At 45.1% G+C, this 20287-nt stretch overlaps 1 long non-coding RNA gene across 1 annotated transcript; it reads right to left on the bottom strand.

Moving 5' to 3' along the window:
* Positions 1 to 1507: 1507 nt before the first annotated feature.
* On the bottom strand, positions 1508 to 4819 carry LOC144586259 (uncharacterized). The gene is made up of 2 exons (XR_013540982.1): positions 4211 to 4819; positions 1508 to 3592 (listed from the first exon to the last, which is right to left on the bottom strand). It is a non-coding gene; the product is annotated as an uncharacterized LOC144586259 (long non-coding RNA).
* Positions 4820 to 20287: the final 15468 nt, after the last annotated feature.

Genomic DNA, 20287 nt, shown 5'->3' with positions numbered 1-20287 from the left:
TAATCTAGTTTCAGAACATTCTATCTAAGGTACTTACATGGCCCCAATTAATACAGCCCTATTCCCCAAAGGATTCATATGTGGGGGGAAGGAGAGGGGATTGTATAACGATTGAAATTCTGCAACATCTCTTCCAAGCTGCCAGCCTTTTGCTATGTTAGAGGTCTGTTATTATTAAACCACCTCTTACCAAGATTTTGGAAGGGGGACTCTTCATGACCTAGGCAAATACAGCAAATACAGATGTGTCTTCATACAGTCACTGGGTGCTGGTGGTGCCAATGTCAAACTTCAGAGCAGCGATCCAAAGTGCAGAACCCATTTTGGATGGTGTCTGTAAAGTTCAAAGTCAAACCCAAAGCGCATTCATTGACATCAATGCCACCAAGCTCCCCTGACTGGGAGGCAAGCAAGGAACAAAAGAAGAGACTTCTGCCTCTTTTTAATGTATTTTTTAGGAGTGGTGTGTTTTTTTGGTTTAATTTTGAGGACAGGAAAATAAAAGTGAAGGCAGTTATATCATGAATGCTGAATTTGTGGTTGTTCATGTGGTTGAGTTTATATACATCAATGCACACAGAGCCTATCTTTTCAGTTTACATAATCAAGCTGTATAGTAGAGGGGAAAATACTCATATCCCAGCCTTGGCTCTTCCCATTCCTAATTCACTTCCTCACAAGAAGGGCCACGTATATATAACCAAAATCAGCCACAAATAACGCCCCATCAATGCTCCGGCTTCCTGTTTGCACTGAAAGCAGCTAACAGTAATTTTAAAAAATCAAGAAAGAACAAATTAAATTAAACATTGAAGGCTGGTTAAAAGCATCGTTTAAAAATACACCAAGAAACAAAAGAACCTTATCCATCAGCATCCCCTTTCAAGAATAGCCCAGACTAGAGAATAAACATGTCTGAGTTAAATATAGACAGACAGACAGACAGACAGACTATATATAGAAAGAGACTATATATAGAGACTATATATATATATAATTGTCTCTCAGTTGGTGGAGCTTGATGGCATTGATGCCAGTGGACCAGTGAATCCACATTGGGTTTTTCCCTGAATTTATTATTTATTTATTTATTTACAGTGGGGTCTTGACTTGAGAACTTAATCCGTATTGGAAGGCGGTTCTCAAGTCAAAAAGTTCTCAGGTCAAATCTGCATTTCCCATAGGAATACATTGAAAACCATTTGATCCGTATCTGCTCTTTTCCGACCATAGAAACTAATGGGAAGCTGCTATTCTGCCCTCGACCACTAGAGGGGGATATTTTGTTTCTTTTTTTTTCTTAGGTCAAGAAAGGATCAGGGAAGGCAGGGAAAAGACAGTCCAGGCAGTACCAGGTAGTCTGAAGACTCCCAGTCCACTCTCTAAACGCTGGGAGGAGTGAGGAAGCAGACAGGCACCCTTTTCACTGGCCAACAGTTAACTGAAAGTTCACATTTTGCATTTTCCCTGCCTCCCACGTGTTTTTTTTCAGTTCTTAACTCAAATCTAAGTATGTAAGTCAAGTCAATATTTTCCTATGAGAGCGGTTCTTAAGTCAAAATGTTCTTAACTCAAGCTGTTCTTAAGTCAAGACCCCACTGTATTTTATTTATATCCCGCCTATCTAGTCACTTAAGACCACTCTAGGCGGCTTACAAGCATGATACAATATAATTAAAACAATTTTAAAAAGGGGACAAACTTTGGACAAGATGGAACAGACACTAGGAGAGAGGAAAAAAAGAGGGAAAATCAGGAATTGGTTGAGGGGAAGGCCTGCCGAAACATCTGTGTTTTTAATTGTTTTTTAAAATACCCAGCGAGGGAGCCGCGCGAATGTCAGGGGGAAGGTTATTCCAGAGGCGAGGAGCCACTGCCGAGAAGGCCCGATTTCTTGTCTTTTCTTTCTGGGCCTCCCTCGGCATTAGGCTCCCCAGCCTCACCTCCTGACTTGCGCAAGTGAACTTTACAGGAGCTATCCAAAATGGGAGGTGGGGAGCTGGACTATATGATCCTTGGGAACTGTGCCAGCTCTTCAGTTCTTGAACAGAAGGAGGTTTCCCAGCCTCCCTCAAACTGCAGCAAAGGTCCGATTGCAAAGTATGTCTGTTTCTAAGAGCAGTCAGGATCCTGATGGTTCTACATTTCTCTTCCTTTTCTTGAGTTTCTAGATTGGACAAATGCCCTGACAATTCAGCATCCCTAATAGAATACTTTACATCTCTAGGCTCACTTTAACCAGCATGGCTCTGTTGCACCACCTGTAGGCTGAACCACAATGAGGGGCCAAGGTTTGCGCTTCCCACCCACGAGATGCCCATTGTTGGTCATTTGGGCAGGAAAGCTACAAAAGGCATGAAATTGTCCACTGGGAGCAAGAAAATGTATCCCCATCACAAGGGCATCTGATATGAGCCCAACTTTCCTTCCATTCATAGAAGAAAACAATAGGATCCAAACCAATAATTATATAGTTAAGTTTGTTGGATTGCAGATAAACTGATTAGTTATTTCAAAATCCTGCCGCGTAGCTATTTGAGGACAACTTTAGCTTGCATCTAGAGTACTTACAGTAGCATGGGGGTAGAAGTGCTGTCCTCGAACCACTTCCACCAGCGCATTGCACAATCGGTCAGAGCAGGGACATGTTTATGTTACGCCAGAGTGAAATTTATTGTACATAGAATAAATCACGTATGACTTTATTTAAGAGTGTGCACTGGTTCATAGCAAAGTGTCCATATGACTTGGTGCAAAGGATATGGTCCATTTCCAGATCAGCTACCAGGAGATTAAGAAGTCCCCAGTCACCCTTGAATTGGTCTGCATGCCACCAGAGATCACTCTGGCCGTTGGATCTGAGTTTATAAATCCTGAAATTTGTAAAGAAAAGATAAGACGCTGCATCAAGGAGTCTTGGAAGGAAGTGCCAAAGAAAAAGGAGAGACAACTGAAACCTCAGTAAAAAGCCACAAGCTCTCCTGGAAACTCTAATTGCTGACCCCTGGGAGATGCTCAGATTGAATTCACCAAATTCTAATATTCCCCATCCAGTCAACTGAGCAGCCATTTTGCATCCAGGCATGGCAATGCGCAGGCAGTTCATGGTTTATTAGACTGACCACATTCTAGAATATTTTTCTTTTTTCTTTTAGTTAGTTACACTGATTCTTCATTATAATTAGTATTGAGCATGTGTGTCAATGTGAGATGGATGACTTTGTGCGGGCTTGGATTGGATAGTTCACAGTAGTACTTACCGGAGAATTAGGTTAATTGCTTTGATAACAGAGTATCAGCAGCAACAGCAACACAGAGAAAGTGTGAGAAAATAGCTTACATAAGTCTCAGTAGCTCTCCCCTTTTCACAGTGACTAGCACTTAAAATGTTAAACTTCACTTTGGAAGCATTTTAAGTTTTTTAAAAAAGGAGAAGTGTCTTTCTCCTCCCATTGCAGACTACAGCTTTTCCCTTTTTCCCTTTTTCTTTTTCTCTCCATCTGGGAACACAAAAATACACACAAAATACCTGCACAAACCCCGTCACAAATCAGTTCAGGCCATCTCCAAACCAGCTTGGGAGAGGTCAGTCCTGATATGGAAAAGAAAGATTTGGATACAAATCGGATCAGATAATATTCGGACACGCCTGTTTTCATTTCATTTTAATTTTTAGCTGCCTAAGGCTTTATATAGTGGAAAGGTGGAGTATAAATTTACTGATAAATCCTAGATATAAATATAGGTCTAAGTCTAGGTCTAGTTAGATACCACTGTTTGTGTATAAACCGCAATTTACAATTGTAAATCAAAAAGCTGCCAATCCCTTGCAGTTGTCTGATTTTAACTTTGCAGAAACTGAAGGATCAGAGAAGTCGGGGCAGATGCTTTGTTTGTACTCACCCACACATTTTCAGTTTTAGCGGTGAGAGAGGCCCAAAGAGGACAGTTCTTCAGAAAAAGAATCACTGAAGTGCGAATTGCAATTTGATTTGCAAATCAAATGATCAGCCGTCGAAATGGAAAAAAACAACGGCGAATGGGATAAAAAATGAAGGTGATCTGTAGCACCATCCCTGAGAGCAGTGCATCGCTGTGCATGCGCCAGTACCCTCCATGTTCTAATCCTCCCACCTGCACATTACTCACACCGTGCCGCTTTAAGTCTTCAAACAATTGCTCATCTCCTGCCCAAACATCCATAAAGTACCTTAAATCCTTCTGCTTTTGAACTCTGGATGTCCCTTGCTCCCCTCCCCACTCTGTGCTTGCCATCAGCCTCTTGTCAGGCCACTGAAAGGAGAGACAAGGAAGACTTAATTGATCAGCTTCTGAAGTAGCCTTGAGAACTTGATTCAGATATTGACTTCTGAGGAGCTAGTTTAACTCCGGGTTCCAGAGGCAACAAGAACGGAGCATCAGACCTATTAACCCCTGACCTTACCAGTTGGCGAGACATCACAGCAGCAGTAATTAGGAAGTCAATTGGAATCACATGTCTCACTTACACCGGCATGTCAATCAATAGTCTTGGTGACAGATTCATTAGGCTGAGGCTTGCAGCATCGGCTAGTAACAGCCTCATAAAATACACTTCTGGAGCAAGGCAGAGGGGACGGGGGGGGGGGGGGGGAGAGAAAAACCAGTCAGAAGAACTTGCCAAGATGACAATATGTATTGAGTAGGATGTTTGCAATTTATGAAGGGCTCCTCAATGGGTAACCTTTTTTTGACTCGGTCCTAAATTTTCCCAAGTAATTGCTAAATAAAACACAAGAAAAAAGAACACACTTAAAAAAAACAAGAAGAAGAAGACATATTCCCCCTCTTTCTTGACAGGGTTTTTTTCTAGCATTAGTTACTACTAAAAATAATCTAGGAAGGTAAAAATCTGAGTACTTACTTAATGTTGAAAGGTTACTTTTACAACCACCGGATTTGGAGGCAAGGCTTTCATCCCATGTGTTTATTCTGTGTGTGTCTCTGTGTGTGTGTGTGTGTGCGTGCGTGCGTGCGTGCGTGCGTGCGTGCGTGCGTGCGTGCGTGCGTGTGTGTGTGTGTGTGTGTGTGTGTGTGTGTGTGTGTGATATAAAGCATGTGATTCTCAGGGCTGAACAATGTGTTATGTCCGATGAGTGACATGCCATGATGTTAAGGATCACCTTCTCTCTAATCTTAGGCACTGAGGAGCTTGAGTCCCCTATGGAATATGGCACATGGAGAGGGAAGTATTGGAATGTTGAAAAAGAAATCTCTTGCAACTAGCACTATGTAGGCGAGCTTTCCTTGTCTCCAGTGGGGGCTTTCTTTTCCTGCTTTTAGCTGCAATGTAGGGTGACTCATTTTGTGATCAGAGTCATGGTGGAGGGAAATGTACTAACTCCCCTCACTGTGCATTGTAGTAAGCATCCTTCAGTCTCACGAGACCATGGTAACGTGCTCTGAATGGAGGACATGGAACAGCATCTAGTGTGGCTGAGAAGGCCAATATGAGAGTGACAATCCCTTCCACACTGAGGACAAATACAATCTGTCCCCTGTCCAGCTCCCTGGTTTGACTGCTTTCAGGACTGCCTCTTTGCCTCAGCCTGCTGGATTCAAAATGGGAGAGGCCATGATGCACCGCCTGCCTCCAGGCTGAACACTCAGAGGTCAAGGTTTCCCATCTGTTGAGGTCCATTCCTAAGGGTTCCAGATCCCGCTTGCAGATGTCCTTGTATCGCAGCTGTGGTCTCTGTCTGGGGCGATTTCCCTGCACTAATTCTCCATATAGGAGATCTTTTGGAATCCGACCATCAGCCATTCTCACAACATGCCCAAGCCAACATAGACATCGCAGTTTCAGTAATGTATACATGCTAAATATTCCAGCTCATTCTAGGACTACTCTACTTGGAACTTTGTCCTGCCAGGTGATACAAAAAATGCATCAGGGACAATGCATATGAAACATGTTCAGCTTCCTCTCCTGCTGTACACAAAGGGTCCAGGACTCATTGCAGTACAGGAGTGTACTCAGGACACAGGCTCTATAGACCTGGATCTTGGTATATGCCGTCAGCTTCTTATTAAGCCATAGTCTCTTTGTGAGTCTAGAGAACATGGTGGCTGCTTCTCTAATGTGTTTATCCAGCTCGACATTTGTATACTCTCAGGGTCCATAAATCAAGTGGAAGCTGAGCTTAAAACAAAAGGTTGCTACCTTTATTTAGAAAATATAGTAGATAGGAAAGTCTACCCTCCAACAAAATAATCTTAGAACCACAGAGCTTGTGAAGGGACCCTATCGATCACCAAGTCCCGCCCCTCTCGGGGAGGCATAGTGGGGAATTGAACCTCTGACTTTGTAAGCAGGGACCTAAACCACTAAACCAACCTGAAGACAAACAAGAGCATCATCAAATGCTCCTGTTGGCCAGCTAGAGGAGAAAGAAGAGTACAGATTCAAAAATGGAGCTGATTGAGCTCATAAAGTTTCAGAAACACAGCCACAGCGTTAAGAGAATCCCAGAACACAGCAAGAAGCCAATAACCACTTAAGTTCCACCTTTGCTTTTCTGCAAAGCCAGTTTTATCATCCCTTTCTGCTTCATTGACCAATGGATTCAGGTTTTATTCTTCCAGCTTTGCACTTTTTTATAGCTATTATTTTGATCATCATCATCGCAGCGCAGCTCTGGATGGCATTTCGATCTGAAACTCTTATGAACCCTTAAAGTTTGGCTCATGACAAGAGATTGGCTGGAATCGCCCTTTACATTTTACACCAACGTAGGATTACATTATCTTACATTGACTTTTGGAGCTGGTGCAGGAATGCTGGGATGTAAAGATATATAGTCAGCAAAGTGTATATAACTTCTGGCATATTACTGGCTTAATCCTAACATAATTATTCTCATCCTTTTATTTGATTAACTTCTAATGGCTCCTCTTGGTGTTAAAGGTCCCAGACTGATCATTTGATTTTAGTGTCTGCTATAATTACCGATAATGTTCTTTTGCAAGACAATTTAATGATATCCGCATAACGGTCTATATGAGGAAAGCTGCAGGGTTTCAATGCTTTTGAGTAATATAAAATACATTAGACTAACACAAGCCATCAAGATGACAGGGAATGTTTGATTTACACCAAGGACTACGTTAGCAAGGCAACGTAGAATTTCTGCCTTCCCTCCTTTTCCTTCCAACTTTGTGAGAAATGACAAATATGTTATGTATTTACCAGGTGTAGAAGCCCTAAGAAGAGCTGTTTGACTACAGCAGTCCAGAGAGAGTAACGCTGATTGGGGCTAGCCTTAAAGCACTTGGTGTCTTGAGCAGTGTTACTATCATCATAAAGTCATAGTATAATTCATAGAATCATAGAATAATTGAGTTGGAAGGAGCCTATAAGGCCATTGAGTCCAACCCCTTGTTCAATGCAAGAATTCAAATCAAAGTAAATCTGACAGAGGGTTGTCCAATTTTTTCTTGACTGCCTCCAGTGTTGGAACGCTCACCACCTCCCAAAGTCATTCGTTCCATTGTCGTACTGTTCTAACAGTTAAGAGGTTTTTCCTGCTATTCAGTCTAAATTTGGCTCCCTGTAACATGAGCCTATAACTATGTGTCCTGAGATGATCAAGAACAGATCCTGTCCCTCCTCTGTACCACTACCTTTCAAGTATTTGAAAAATACTATTCTATCTCCCCATAGTCTCCTTTTCTCAAGGCTAAACATGCCCAGTTCTTTCAGTCCTCCCTCCTAGGACTCGGTTTCCAGTCCTTTGATCATCCTTGTTGCCCTCCTCTGAACTTGCTCATCCTAAACTTAAACTAAGCGCAGTAACAGCTCTTGTACATAAGTCATCATTTGAGCTGAAACCAGGCTAATGTGGGAGACATGGATTCAGGCAGACATTTTTTTGCTTGGGAAATCTGAAGGAATCCCAAACTTAAGCTCTGAAGACCAATTACAAAATAGAGCAAGCTAATTTAAAAAAAAATAGGGGACTGATAGAAAATCCTGCCAAATAAGCACCCCTTATGGACTTTCTGCTCCTGGTTGGGGGAATATTCATAAGATCTGTTTTTGACCTTAATCTAAAATTTGGACAGCTGGATTTAACCCTCCTCCCCCTTGTTTATACTTGCTCTCATCCTCCTCCTTTCTACTCCCAAGCATAGAATCTGAGATCATAGGCTGTAACCTATATTTCACTTGTTATGCAAACAAGTACAGTGTCTATTCACAGTGCAGCACTAGTAACAATGACATGTGACTGTAATTTTTCATCCATTCTACATACAAATGTTCACAGTCTCTATTTCGTTACAGCTCTCCGAATCCCACCTGCATTTTCTTCTCATCCTCATCTTGTGTTGGTTGGCAAGATTTTGTTCTTCCTAGATTGAAATATACTGTATGTTCCTTTTCTACATATCCTTTTAAATATATAATTTGCACTTGTTTACACATTTTATAGAACATACGAATTTCTCTAATTCGCGCATTTTCCCCTACTGAAGAAATTGTGTTTTTGCATAATTTTCCAATAATACACATTTTAACCATTTGCAATTTAAAATGTGCACACAGTTTTGTGTGTGCTTTATTTCAGCACCACCCCAACTCAGGAAACCCTGTTAAGCCCTGGAAATGTGCAAATTATTCAAACAAGGCATGTTTCTCCTTGCAGTGAATGGTGAAAAAGTATTACTGTCATCAAGAAAGTCAAAGGCAAAGACAATTCCCTCCCAAAAATATTTGTTCTTTTTTCTTCATTGCTCGAGGCAGCCAAAAGAATGGTTAGATGACTCTCAGCTTTGCTTTTTCCTACAATTTTTACAATGTTTTCTGTTCAGGACATGAAGAAGTTTGTGAATTTCAGTAAATTTTCTAATTTTCAGGGGGGGGGAATTCTGGAATGAGCATTTCAGCAATCTGGACTTTCTAAATTTAGTCTGTATTACAGGGAGATAATGTTGCACCTCCCTGCCAGGTGGCTCAAAAGGTGAGGGATTTGTCCAGGAAAAAGGGTGGTAACCACGCGGAATATACAGAGATTCAAAGCCTGACATTTCAGAGCTGAGCACTCCAAGTCTTTTCACCTGCATTGGCAGAGTCAGATTCATCTGTTGTTGTTGTTGTTGTTGTTGTTGTTGTTGTTGTTGTTGTTGTTGTTGTTGTTGTTGTTGTTGTTGTTGTTGTTGTTGTTGTTGTTGTTAATAAAATTCCTTCCATTTTGTTTATGAAAAAATCCATACTGTGGGGTACATTCATATCAAAAAATGAAACATATGAAATTCTTACCAACCCCTAGCACAATCCAAAGCCTGGAAAGCTGCATAATGTTCAATTACTCCTTCCTTCCTTCCTTCCTTCCTTCCTTCCTTCCTTCCTTCCTTCCTTCCTTCCTTCCTTCCTTCCTTCCTTCCTTCCTTCCTTCCTTCCTTCCTTCCTTCCTTCCTTCCTTTAATGTGCCACCTTTCTCCCCATAGAGGAGCCAAAGTGGCTCAAAACAATTAAAACCACACCATGAGCACAGTTCTAAAATACCATAAAAATTATATTAAATGAACAATTAAACATTTGTCAGTAGTAAAACTAATAACAGTCTTAGAAATGCTGAGCTGGGAGCGACCGAATGGATCATAGAGTCCAGCCGCTGTCAAGGAGGCAGAGTGGGGAATCGAACTCCCAACCTTCAGCTCCACAGCCAGAGACCTCAACCGCTGAGCTATCCAGCAGTAAGATTAAAAATAATTTTTAAAACTTTAAAATTCCCTAGATTTAATATCCAGACTTATTGCTTAGAAGTCTATCTGAAAAGGAAGGTCTTTGCCTGAGATTATGATAATCTTCTTACTTTTTGGAAAGCAATCCACCGATCCTTGTGTTGAAGAGCATTCTTTTGATTTCAGATTTCATCATTGAGACCAGAATCCTCCTGGTGCAGCTCCACATCCATGGATCTCTAATTTTCATCTGGAGAAGCTTTTGGGGGGTGTCTTGGGATGGAGAGGGGTCATTAAAGTTACTTTATTGAATTGCAAAAGACTGGGAAAGTTTGAATCAGACTTTGGAGATATTTTTTTTAAAGGCTACAACTTCCAGAAACTTCTTCTCAAGGAACATTCTGGAAGTTGCCATTGAAGAAAGGAACTTTTTCAAGATCTGATTCTAGCAGTGACAGAGGTTCACGGTTCATAATACTCCATCCACACCGATGATATCTAATTTCCAAGGTGCAAGGTCGCTGCAGAGTGCGCTACAAACTTTGTAGAAACACACTTATGCACAAATGGCATTACGCGTACTTTCCTCCTGAGATTAAGGAATTGGCCCCCGTGTGCTGGAACAGCACAGCATAATATATGGAGGCAACACAGGATGAAGATGGGCAGAGATGAGGGTGGGGGAGAGGCCCGACATGACATACATTTCCTGCTGGCAGCCATAACCACAAAAAAAGGTTAACAGTTAACATATTACATCTGTTGTTCTTTTTTATTTTAATTTTTTTATTTTTTCCTTGACTCCAGGATAATGGCATTTGGGCCGATGCTGGCATGTCCCCTTTAGAGTGCTTTATGCCCCATTAGTATTATTGAAGTCTCGGGACCCACCTGCTCAAGCACTTAATCAAAAGCAATGAGTTGAAAATCATGTTTCTTCCGAGCCTTCCCTCCCAGACAGAAAGAAGCAAAATAATAATAATAAAAACAAAAACACATTACTCGCGTCCAAACAGGACATGCATTATCCACTAAGCAGTTGAGAAAGGCCATCATTGGGTTTTATCCCTTTGGGTGCAGGAACTGACCAGAATTTCTCCTGCTCATCTATTCAGCCACCCAAGGTTTTTCATTTCTCATTCCTCCCCATGACATCCACATACACACTTCATCCCCTCTGTCTGACAGACCCATCCTTTAGGTTTGTTTCCATAGATCTTTCTTTTAAAGACACGGCCATGTCACTTCTTTTAATTGTCAGCTGCAGGCACCAGAAGCTGGGGGAGCAGAGGCGGAAGGAAGCCCGAGAAAGACACGGTGAGTCCTGACTCCGTTTCTTTCCTTGACGAAGCCAGGGTTTCTTTCAGGAATTTGCCAGAGACAAACCTAATAAATAGGAGAAGGGCATTTCTGAAGGGAAGCCTTCATTTATACATTTAATTACCCAGAATCCTCTGCACTTCTCAATGAAACTCTTTCCAACTGGTCTAGGATATCAACAGCTGTTTGGTGATTTTCACTGGGAAATTGCATCCAATCACCTGGGAAAGGGGTTTCTTTCAAGAGAAGTCTATCTGTGAAGACCTAAAGAGTCCAGGTCACAAAGATGATGATAATAAGGTAAAGGTTTCCCTTGACATTTAGTCTAGTCGTGTCCGACTCTAGGGCATGGTGCTCATCCCTGTTTCCAAGCCATAGAGCCAGCGTTTGTCCGTAGACAATCCTCCAGGTCACATGGCCAGCATGACTAGACATGGAACGCTGTTACCTTCCCACCGTGAAGGTACCTATTATCGACTTGAATTTTTACAAGCTTTTGAATGGCTAGGTTGGCAGGAGCTGGGGCAAGCGACAGGAGCTCCCTCCATCGTGTGGATTCGATCTTTATGCTGGTCTTCTGACCTTGCAGCACAGAGGCTTCTGTGGTTTAACCTGCAGCGCCACCACATCCCCTCCACAAAGATAATAGAATTGCATTTTTTAAGGATATAAGAAGTTACACTGTAAACAAAACATGTCACACACATATATATATATATGCCTGAACCAGCGGCCCCTAAACCTTTCGGCATCACATATTTCTGATTTTTGAGTAACTCTTACGCTTTTGGCTCTCCATTTTGCCCTCATCCAATCCTCTTTTAACAACTTCGTACAATTAAGCAGCTTGTTTCATAATTTAAAATTAGCAGCAAACACAAACATTTCACTTAATGTCAAGATTATTTTAAATTGAGAAGAAAGTGTACATGATTTTTCTTCGGAGAAACTGAATTCTGATGATGATGTGTATTGTTTCAGATGATTTGAAAAATGTTTTCTTTCTTCATGAAAGCTCTTCTACTCAAAGCCACCTTCTCTCCGATCTCTCTGCCCCTGTGGTTCCCAGCCTTGGGTCCCCAGAGGTTGTTGGACTACAACTACCAGAAGCCTTCACCACCAGCTGTGCTGCCCAGGATTTCTGGGAGCTGTAGTACAAGAACCTCTGGTTTGGGGACCAGGATTGGGGACCCAGGATTGGGGACCACTGCACAACCCTATAGACTCCTCTTAAAAAAACTTACCCATAATCCCCCACTGTGTCTCTCCCAGCCAATCAGAACCACACTGGCCAACATTTCCTGCTCATTTACCCTCTCACCCCCATGCTTCCTAAACCAATGTATTTCAAAACAATGCAATTAACGTAACCATACAAACAATTCATTTAAATATAATTGGGCATCGCAGGACTACTTTCTAGATTTCCCCCGACTCAAGCCTTTTTGAGATCACTTCTAATGAGTGATCACCTTGTGGTCAATTCCTCTCAAACCAATGTTAGTATCAGACTAAATCTGAGTCTTGACCTGTATCGTGATTCTGTTTGGGTGTGATTGCTTTCTGTTTCTTTCTGACCCCTGTGTTCCTGTTTGTATTCACAGATGGCTACACTTGCATCCCATAGCATGGAAGAGAAGTGAAATCACGACACTTAACAGAGAGCACAGTAGCAATTCTATTCCTGGATTTTTTTTTAAAAAAAAGCATACATTTTGAATATGGGAGATAGTGAAGCTGACAAACTCATCTATACAAAAGGCCAAGTTCCCCCCAGGGCAGGGCAGGGCAAGAATTTGATTCTAAATGAGGAGTTTTAAGTTTGATTGCTTCAGATTTCTGCAGTGTGTGGGAACTTGGGGGGGGGGGTCTCCCAATTCTTTCCATATAGCTGTTGTTGCCAATTCTGCTGAAGAGCTCCAACAACTTATGAATCGTTTGAGCAAGGCCTGTCAAGATTTTGGACTAACAATCAGCCTGAAGAAAAGACAAGTCATGGGCCAGGGCGTGGACTCACCTCCCTCTATTACCACCTCTACACAAGAATTGGAGCTTTTTCATCATTTCGTGTACCTTGGCTCAATGATCTCTGACACCCTCTCTCTAGATTTCAAGCTGGATAAACACATTGGCAAAGCAGCTACCATGTTCTCAAGACTCACAAAGAGAGTGTGGCTCAATAAGAAGCTGATGGCATATACCAAGATCCAGCTCTATAGAGCCTGTATCCTGAGGACACCCCTGTACTGCAGTGAGTACTGGACCCTTTGTGCATGGCAGGAGAGGAAACTGAACACCTTCCACATGTGTTGCCTCCGACGGATTTTTCGTATCACCTGGCAGGACAAAGTTCCAAACAGAGTAGTCCTAGAATGAGCTTGTGGTTGTTGTGGTTTTGAATTGTGGTGCTGGAGGTGACTCTTGAGAGTCCCCTGGACTGCAAAGAGATCAAACCTATCCATTCGGAAGGAAATCAACCCTGAGTGCTCACTGGAAGGACAGATCCTGAAGCTGAGGTTCCAATACTTTGGCCATCTCATGAGAAGAGAAGACTCCCTGGAAAAGACCCTGATGTTGGGAAAGTGTGAAGGCAAGAGGAGAAGGGGATGACAGAGGACGAGATGGTTGGACAGTATCATTGAAGCAACCAACATGAATTTGACCCAACTCCGGGAGGCAGTGGAAGACAGTAGGGCCTGGTCCATGGGGTTATGGACATGAATTAACATCTAAACAACAAGGAATGAGCTGGAATTTTTAGCATGTATACATTACTGAAACAGTGACGTCTACATTGGCTTGGGCATGTCATGAGAATGGCTGACGGTTGGATTCCAAAAGATCTCCTGTATGGAAAATTAGTGCAGGGAAAGTGCCCCAGACCACAGCTGCGATACAAGGATATCTGCAAGTGGGGTATGAAGGCCTTGGAAATGGATCTCAATAGATGGGAAACCCTGACATCTGAGCATTCAGCCTGGAGGCAGGTGGTGCATCATGGCCTCTCCCACTTTGAAGAGACCCTTATCCCCAGGAAGTTTTGTCTAGGAAGGAAGCCGAGGTACTGGCTTTATGGGCTTTTCTGGCTTATTCTCTCTGTCCCCACCCCCCACCGCATGGTTAAATTGGGACTTCCCAGGAGAGCTCCCTCCATTTCCTCAGGAAGTTTTGTCTAGGAAGGAAGCCGAGGTACTGGCTTTATGGGCTTTTCTGGCTTATTCTCTCTGTCCCCACCCCCCACCGCATGGTTAAATTGGGACTTCCCAGGAGAGCTCCCTCCATTTCCTCAGGAAGTTTTGTCTAGGAAGGAAGCCGAGGTACTGGCTTTATGGGCTTTTCTGGCTTATTCTCTCTGTCCCCACCCCCCACCGCATGGTTAAATTGGGACTTCCCAGGAGAGCTCCCTCCATTTCCTCAGGAAGTTTTGTCTAGGAAGGAAGCCGAGGTACTGGCTTTATGGGCTTTTCTGGCTTATTCTCTCTGTCCCCACCCCCCACCGCATGGTTAAATTGGGACTTCCCAGGAGAGCTCCCTCCATTTCCTCAGGAAGTTTTGTCTAGGAAGGAAGCCGAGGTACTGGCTTTATGGGCTCTTCTGGCTTATTCTCTCTGTCCCCACCCCCCACCGCATGGTTAAATTGGGACTTCCCAGGAGAGCTCCCTCCATTTCCTCAGGAAGTTTTGTCTAGGAAGGAAGCCGAGGTACTGGCTTTATGGGCTCTTCTGGCTTATTCTCTCTGTCCCCACCCCCCACCGCATGGTTAAATTGGGACTTCCCAGGAGAGCTCCCTCCATTTCCTCAGGAAGTTTTGTCTAGGAAGGAAGCCGAGGTACTGGCTTTATGGGCTCTTCTGGCTTATTCTCTCTGTCCCCACCCCCCACCGCATGGTTAAATTGGGACTTCCCAGGAGAGCTCCCTCCATTTCCTCAGGAAGTTTTGTCTAGGAAGGAAGCCGAGGTACTGGCTTTATGGGCTTTTCTGGCTTATTCTCTCTGTCCCCACCCCCCACCGCATGGTTAAATTGGGACTTCCCAGGAGAGCTCCCTCCATTTCCTCAGGAAGTTTTGTCTAGGAAGGAAGCCGAGGTACTGGCTTTATGGGCTTTTCTGGCTTATTCTCTCTGTCCCCACCCCCCACCGCATGGTTAAATTGGGACTTCCCAGGAGAGCTCCCTCCATTTCCTCAGGAAGTTTTGTCTAGGAAGGAAGCCGAGGTACTGGCTTTATGGGCTTTTCTGGCTTATTCTCTCTGTCCCCACCCCCCACCGCATGGTTAAATTGGGACTTCCCAGGAGAGCTCCCTCCATTTCCTCAGGAAGTTTTGTCTAGGAAGGAAGCCGAGGTACTGGCTTTATGGGCTTTTCTGGCTTATTCTCTCTGTCCCCACCCCCCACCGCATGGTTAAATTGGGACTTCCCAGGAGAGCTCCCTCCATTTCCTCAGGAAGTTTTGTCTAGGAAGGAAGCCGAGGTACTGGCTTTATGGGCTTTTCTGGCTTATTCTCTCTGTCCCCACCCCCCACCGCATGGTTAAATTGGGACTTCCCAGGAGAGCTCCCTCCATTTCCTCAGGAAGTTTTGTCTAGGAAGGAAGCCGAGGTACTGGCTTTATGGGCTTTTCTGGCTTATTCTCTCTGTCCCCACCCCCCACCGCATGGTTAAATTGGGACTTCCCAGGAGAGCTCCCTCCATTTCCTCAGGAAGTTTTGTCTAGGAAGGAAGCCGAGGTACTGGCTTTATGGGCTTTTCTGGCTTATTCTCTCTGTCCCCACCCCCCACCGCATGGTTAAATTGGGACTTCCCAGGAGAGCTCCCTCCATTTCCTCAGGAAGTTTTGTCTAGGAAGGAAGCCGAGGTACTGGCTTTATGGGCTTTTCTGGCTTATTCTCTCTGTCCCCACCCCCCACCGCATGGTTAAATTGGGACTTCCCAGGAGAGCTCCCTCCATTTCCTCAGGAAGTTTTGTCTAGGAAGGAAGCCGAGGTACTGGCTTTATGGGCTTTTCTGGCTTATTCTCTCTGTCCCCACCCCCCACCGCATGGTTAAATTGGGACTTCCCAGGAGAGCTCCCTCCATTTCCTCAGGAAGTTTTGTCTAGGAAGGAAGCCGAGGTACTGGCTTTATGGGCTTTTCTGGCTTATTCTCTCTGTCCCCACCCCCCACCGCATGGTTAAATTGGGACTTCCCAGGAGAGCTCCCTCCATTTCCTCAGGAAGTTTTGTCTAGGAAGGAAGCCGAGGTACTGGCTTTATGGGCTTTTCTGGCTTATTCTCTCTGTCCCCACCCCCCACCGCATGGTTAAATTGGGACTTCCCAGGAGAGCTCCCTCCATTTCCTCAGGAAGTTTTGTCTAGGAAGGAAGCCGAGGTACTGGCTTTATGGGCTTTTCTGGCTTATTCTCTCTGTCCCCACCCCCCACCGCATGGTTAAATTGGGACTTCCCAGGAGAGCTCCCTCCATTTCCTCAGGAAGTTTTGTCTAGGAAGGAAGCCGAGGTACTGGCTTTATGGGCTTTTCTGGCTTATTCTCTCTGTCCCCACCCCCCACCGCATGGTTAAATTGGGACTTCCCAGGAGAGCTCCCTCCATTTCCTCAGGAAGTTTTGTCTAGGAAGGAAGCCGAGGTACTGGCTTTATGGGCTTTTCTGGCTTATTCTCTCTGTCCCCACCCCCCACCGCATGGTTAAATTGGGACTTCCCAGGAGAGCTCCCTCCATTTCCTCAGGAAGTTTTGTCTAGGAAGGAAGCCGAGGTACTGGCTTTATGGGCTTTTCTGGCTTATTCTCTCTGTCCCCACCCCCCACCGCATGGTTAAATTGGGACTTCCCAGGAGAGCTCCCTCCATTTCCTCAGGAAGTTTTGTCTAGGAAGGAAGCCGAGGTACTGGCTTTATGGGCTCTTCTGGCTTATTCTCTCTGTCCCCACCCCCCACCGCATGGTTAAATTGGGACTTCCCAGGAGAGCTCCCTCCATTTCCTCAGGAAGTTTTGTCTAGGAAGGAAGCCGAGGTACTGGCTTTATGGGCTCTTCTGGCTTATTCTCTCTGTCCCCACCCCCCACCGCATGGTTAAATTGGGACTTCCCAGGAGAGCTCCCTCCATTTCCTCAGGAAGTTTTGTCTAGGAAGGAAGCCGAGGTACTGGCTTTATGGGCTTTTCTGGCTTATTCTCTCTGTCCCCACCCCCCACCGCATGGTTAAATTGGGACTTCCCAGGAGAGCTCCCTCCATTTCCTCAGGAAGTTTTGTCTAGGAAGGAAGCCGAGGTACTGGCTTTATGGGCTTTTCTGGCTTATTCTCTCTGTCCCCACCCCCCACCGCATGGTTAAATTGGGACTTCCCAGGAGAGCTCCCTCCATTTCCTCAGGAAGTTTTGTCTAGGAAGGAAGCCGAGGTACTGGCTTTATGGGCTTTTCTGGCTTATTCTCTCTGTCCCCACCCCCCACCGCATGGTTAAATTGGGACTTCCCAGGAGAGCTCCCTCCATTTCCTCAGGAAGTTTTGTCTAGGAAGGAAGCCGAGGTACTGGCTTTATGGGCTTTTCTGGCTTATTCTCTCTGTCCCCACCCCCCACCGCATGGTTAAATTGGGACTTCCCAGGAGAGCTCCCTCCATTTCCTCAGGAAGTTTTGTCTAGGAAGGAAGCCGAGGTACTGGCTTTATGGGCTTTTCTGGCTTATTCTCTCTGTCCCCACCCCCCACCGCATGGTTAAATTGGGACTTCCCAGGAGAGCTCCCTCCATTTCCTCAGGAAGTTTTGTCTAGGAAGGAAGCCGAGGTACTGGCTTTATGGGCTTTTCTGGCTTATTCTCTCTGTCCCCACCCCCCACCGCATGGTTAAATTGGGACTTCCCAGGAGAGCTCCCTCCATTTCCTCAGGAAGTTTTGTCTAGGAAGGAAGCCGAGGTACTGGCTTTATGGGCTTTTCTGGCTTATTCTCTCTGTCCCCACCCCCCACCGCATGGTTAAATTGGGACTTCCCAGGAGAGCTCCCTCCATTTCCTCAGGAAGTTTTGTCTAGGAAGGAAGCCGAGGTACTGGCTTTATGGGCTTTTCTGGCTTATTCTCTCTGTCCCCACCCCCCACCGCATGGTTAAATTGGGACTTCCCAGGAGAGCTCCCTCCATTTCCTCAGGAAGTTTTGTCTAGGAAGGAAGCCGAGGTACTGGCTTTATGGGCTTTTCTGGCTTATTCTCTCTGTCCCCACCCCCCACCGCATGGTTAAATTGGGACTTCCCAGGAGAGCTCCCTCCATTTCCTCAGGAAGTTTTGTCTAGGAAGGAAGCCGAGGTACTGGCTTTATGGGCTTTTCTGGCTTATTCTCTCTGTCCCCACCCCCCACCGCATGGTTAAATTGGGACTTCCCAGGAGAGCTCCCTCCATTTCCTCAGGAAGTTTTGTCTAGGAAGGAAGCCGAGGTACTGGCTTTATGGGCTTTTCTGGCTTATTCTCTCTGTCCCCACCCCCCACCGCATGGTTAAATTGGGACTTCCCAGGAGAGCTCCCTCCATTTCCTCAGGAAGTTTTGTCTAGGAAGGAAGCCGAGGTACTGGCTTTATGGGCTTTTCTGGCTTATTCTCTCTGTCCCCACCCCCCACCGCATGGTTAAATTGGGACTTCCCAGGAGAGCTCCCTCCATTTCCTCAGGAAGTTTTGTCTAGGAAGGAAGCCGAGGTACTGGCTTTATGGGCTTTTCTGGCTTATTCTCTCTGTCCCCACCCCCCACCGCATGGTTAAATTGGGACTTCCCAGGAGCGCGAAACTGTCAAATACTCCTATTCTATCTACGATCCCATCTCCGTCCTTAACATGGTAGATATGCATGGCCTGTGGGAAGGTGGAGTTTTAGCTTTGAAGGAGGCTGAGCAGGAGAGCGTGTCAAATGGCGTGCTAAATCTTCAAATCCTATCTTTACTGAAATTTGATACATTGGAATGACAACAAACATAGAACACTTCCACACTATTAGAGAGGAGGCCGGGTAGGTGGGGCTCGTCAGCCCTGGAAGGCAGCCCATCTAGGAGAAGGAAAACTCCGACTTCAAACCTCCACTGCCTTGTGGCTATATCCACTTATGGAAAGGGCTTCAGGAGATAACCTCGAGGCAAAATCCGGAGCCGGAGTCCCGGAGGCAGTTTATATCATTCTGCCAACTCCTGCGACGTCACTGGAACCAATTGTACTGGCTCTTGCCTTTCCACTGGACAATTTCAGTGACGTGGAGAGGGGGGATTTGCTGCTTGGGTAACAGCCTATCCTCCATACTATTTTACCCAGGCTTCGTGCTCTGGAGAGGACACTCCAGCTTCGCATACAGCGTCGAAACAACACGGGAAGTAACAGTTACCGGTTATAAGTCCTTGCTCAATTGGCGTAGAGCATGACGCCAGGGGCTACTTCTGACGGTGGGAGAGGTCATTACACCTCACCAGGTAGATACCGCCCGCCTTAAGCTGGGCAGCCCCCAGCCAGTAAGGTGCTACCTCGCCACGGTCTGTTAACTTCACGGGGTGCGTGGGGTTTAGGGTCAAACCCGACAAGCAGATCGATAACTGTGCACCATGCAACAATCGTAAGAAAACGCCTGCCCTAAAGCTGGGCACCTGGAATGTACGGACAATGACCCCTGGCTTTCCTGACTACGGCTTTCCTAATGACCTGCAAGAAATAGACGATGTGCGCAAGACAGCTGTCATTGACATGGAACTGAGTAGACTGCAGATGGACATTGTTGCCCTGCAAGAGACAAGATTGCCAGACTCGGGATCTGTCAAGGAAAAAAACTTCTCATTCTTCTGGCAGGGAAAACCATCGAATGAGACCAGGGAATATGGTGTTGGCTTTGCAGTCAGAAATACTCTCCTGAGATGCATTGTTCCACCTACTGTGGGGAGTGAAAGAATCCTGTCTCTGCAGCTCCACTCATCAGCAGGACCAGTAACCCTCATTAGTGCATATGCACCAACACTGTCATCCACTCCAGAAGTGAAAGACAAATTCTATGACGATCTGGCAGCTGCTATCAAAAAAGTCCCTGAAAGAGAGGCACTGTTCATTCTTGGAGACTTTAACGCTAGAGTTGGTGCTGATCATAATTCTTGGCCCACTTGTCTAGGTCGCTTTGGCATTGGAAAGATGAATGAAAATGGCCAGCGCTTGCTGGAGCTTTGCTGCCATTATGGTCTTTGCGTCAGCAACACATTCTTTAACACGAAGCTGCAACACAGAGTTTCCTGGAGACATCCAAGA

The sequence above is a fragment of the Pogona vitticeps genome, chromosome 2, assembly GCF_051106095.1.
Source record: "Pogona vitticeps strain Pit_001003342236 chromosome 2, PviZW2.1, whole genome shotgun sequence".
In the NCBI taxonomy this organism is placed as follows: domain Eukaryota; kingdom Metazoa; phylum Chordata; class Lepidosauria; order Squamata; family Agamidae; genus Pogona; species Pogona vitticeps.
Note: the sequence above shows the minus strand (reverse complement) of the source record. Positions and strands in the feature narration are given on the sequence as shown.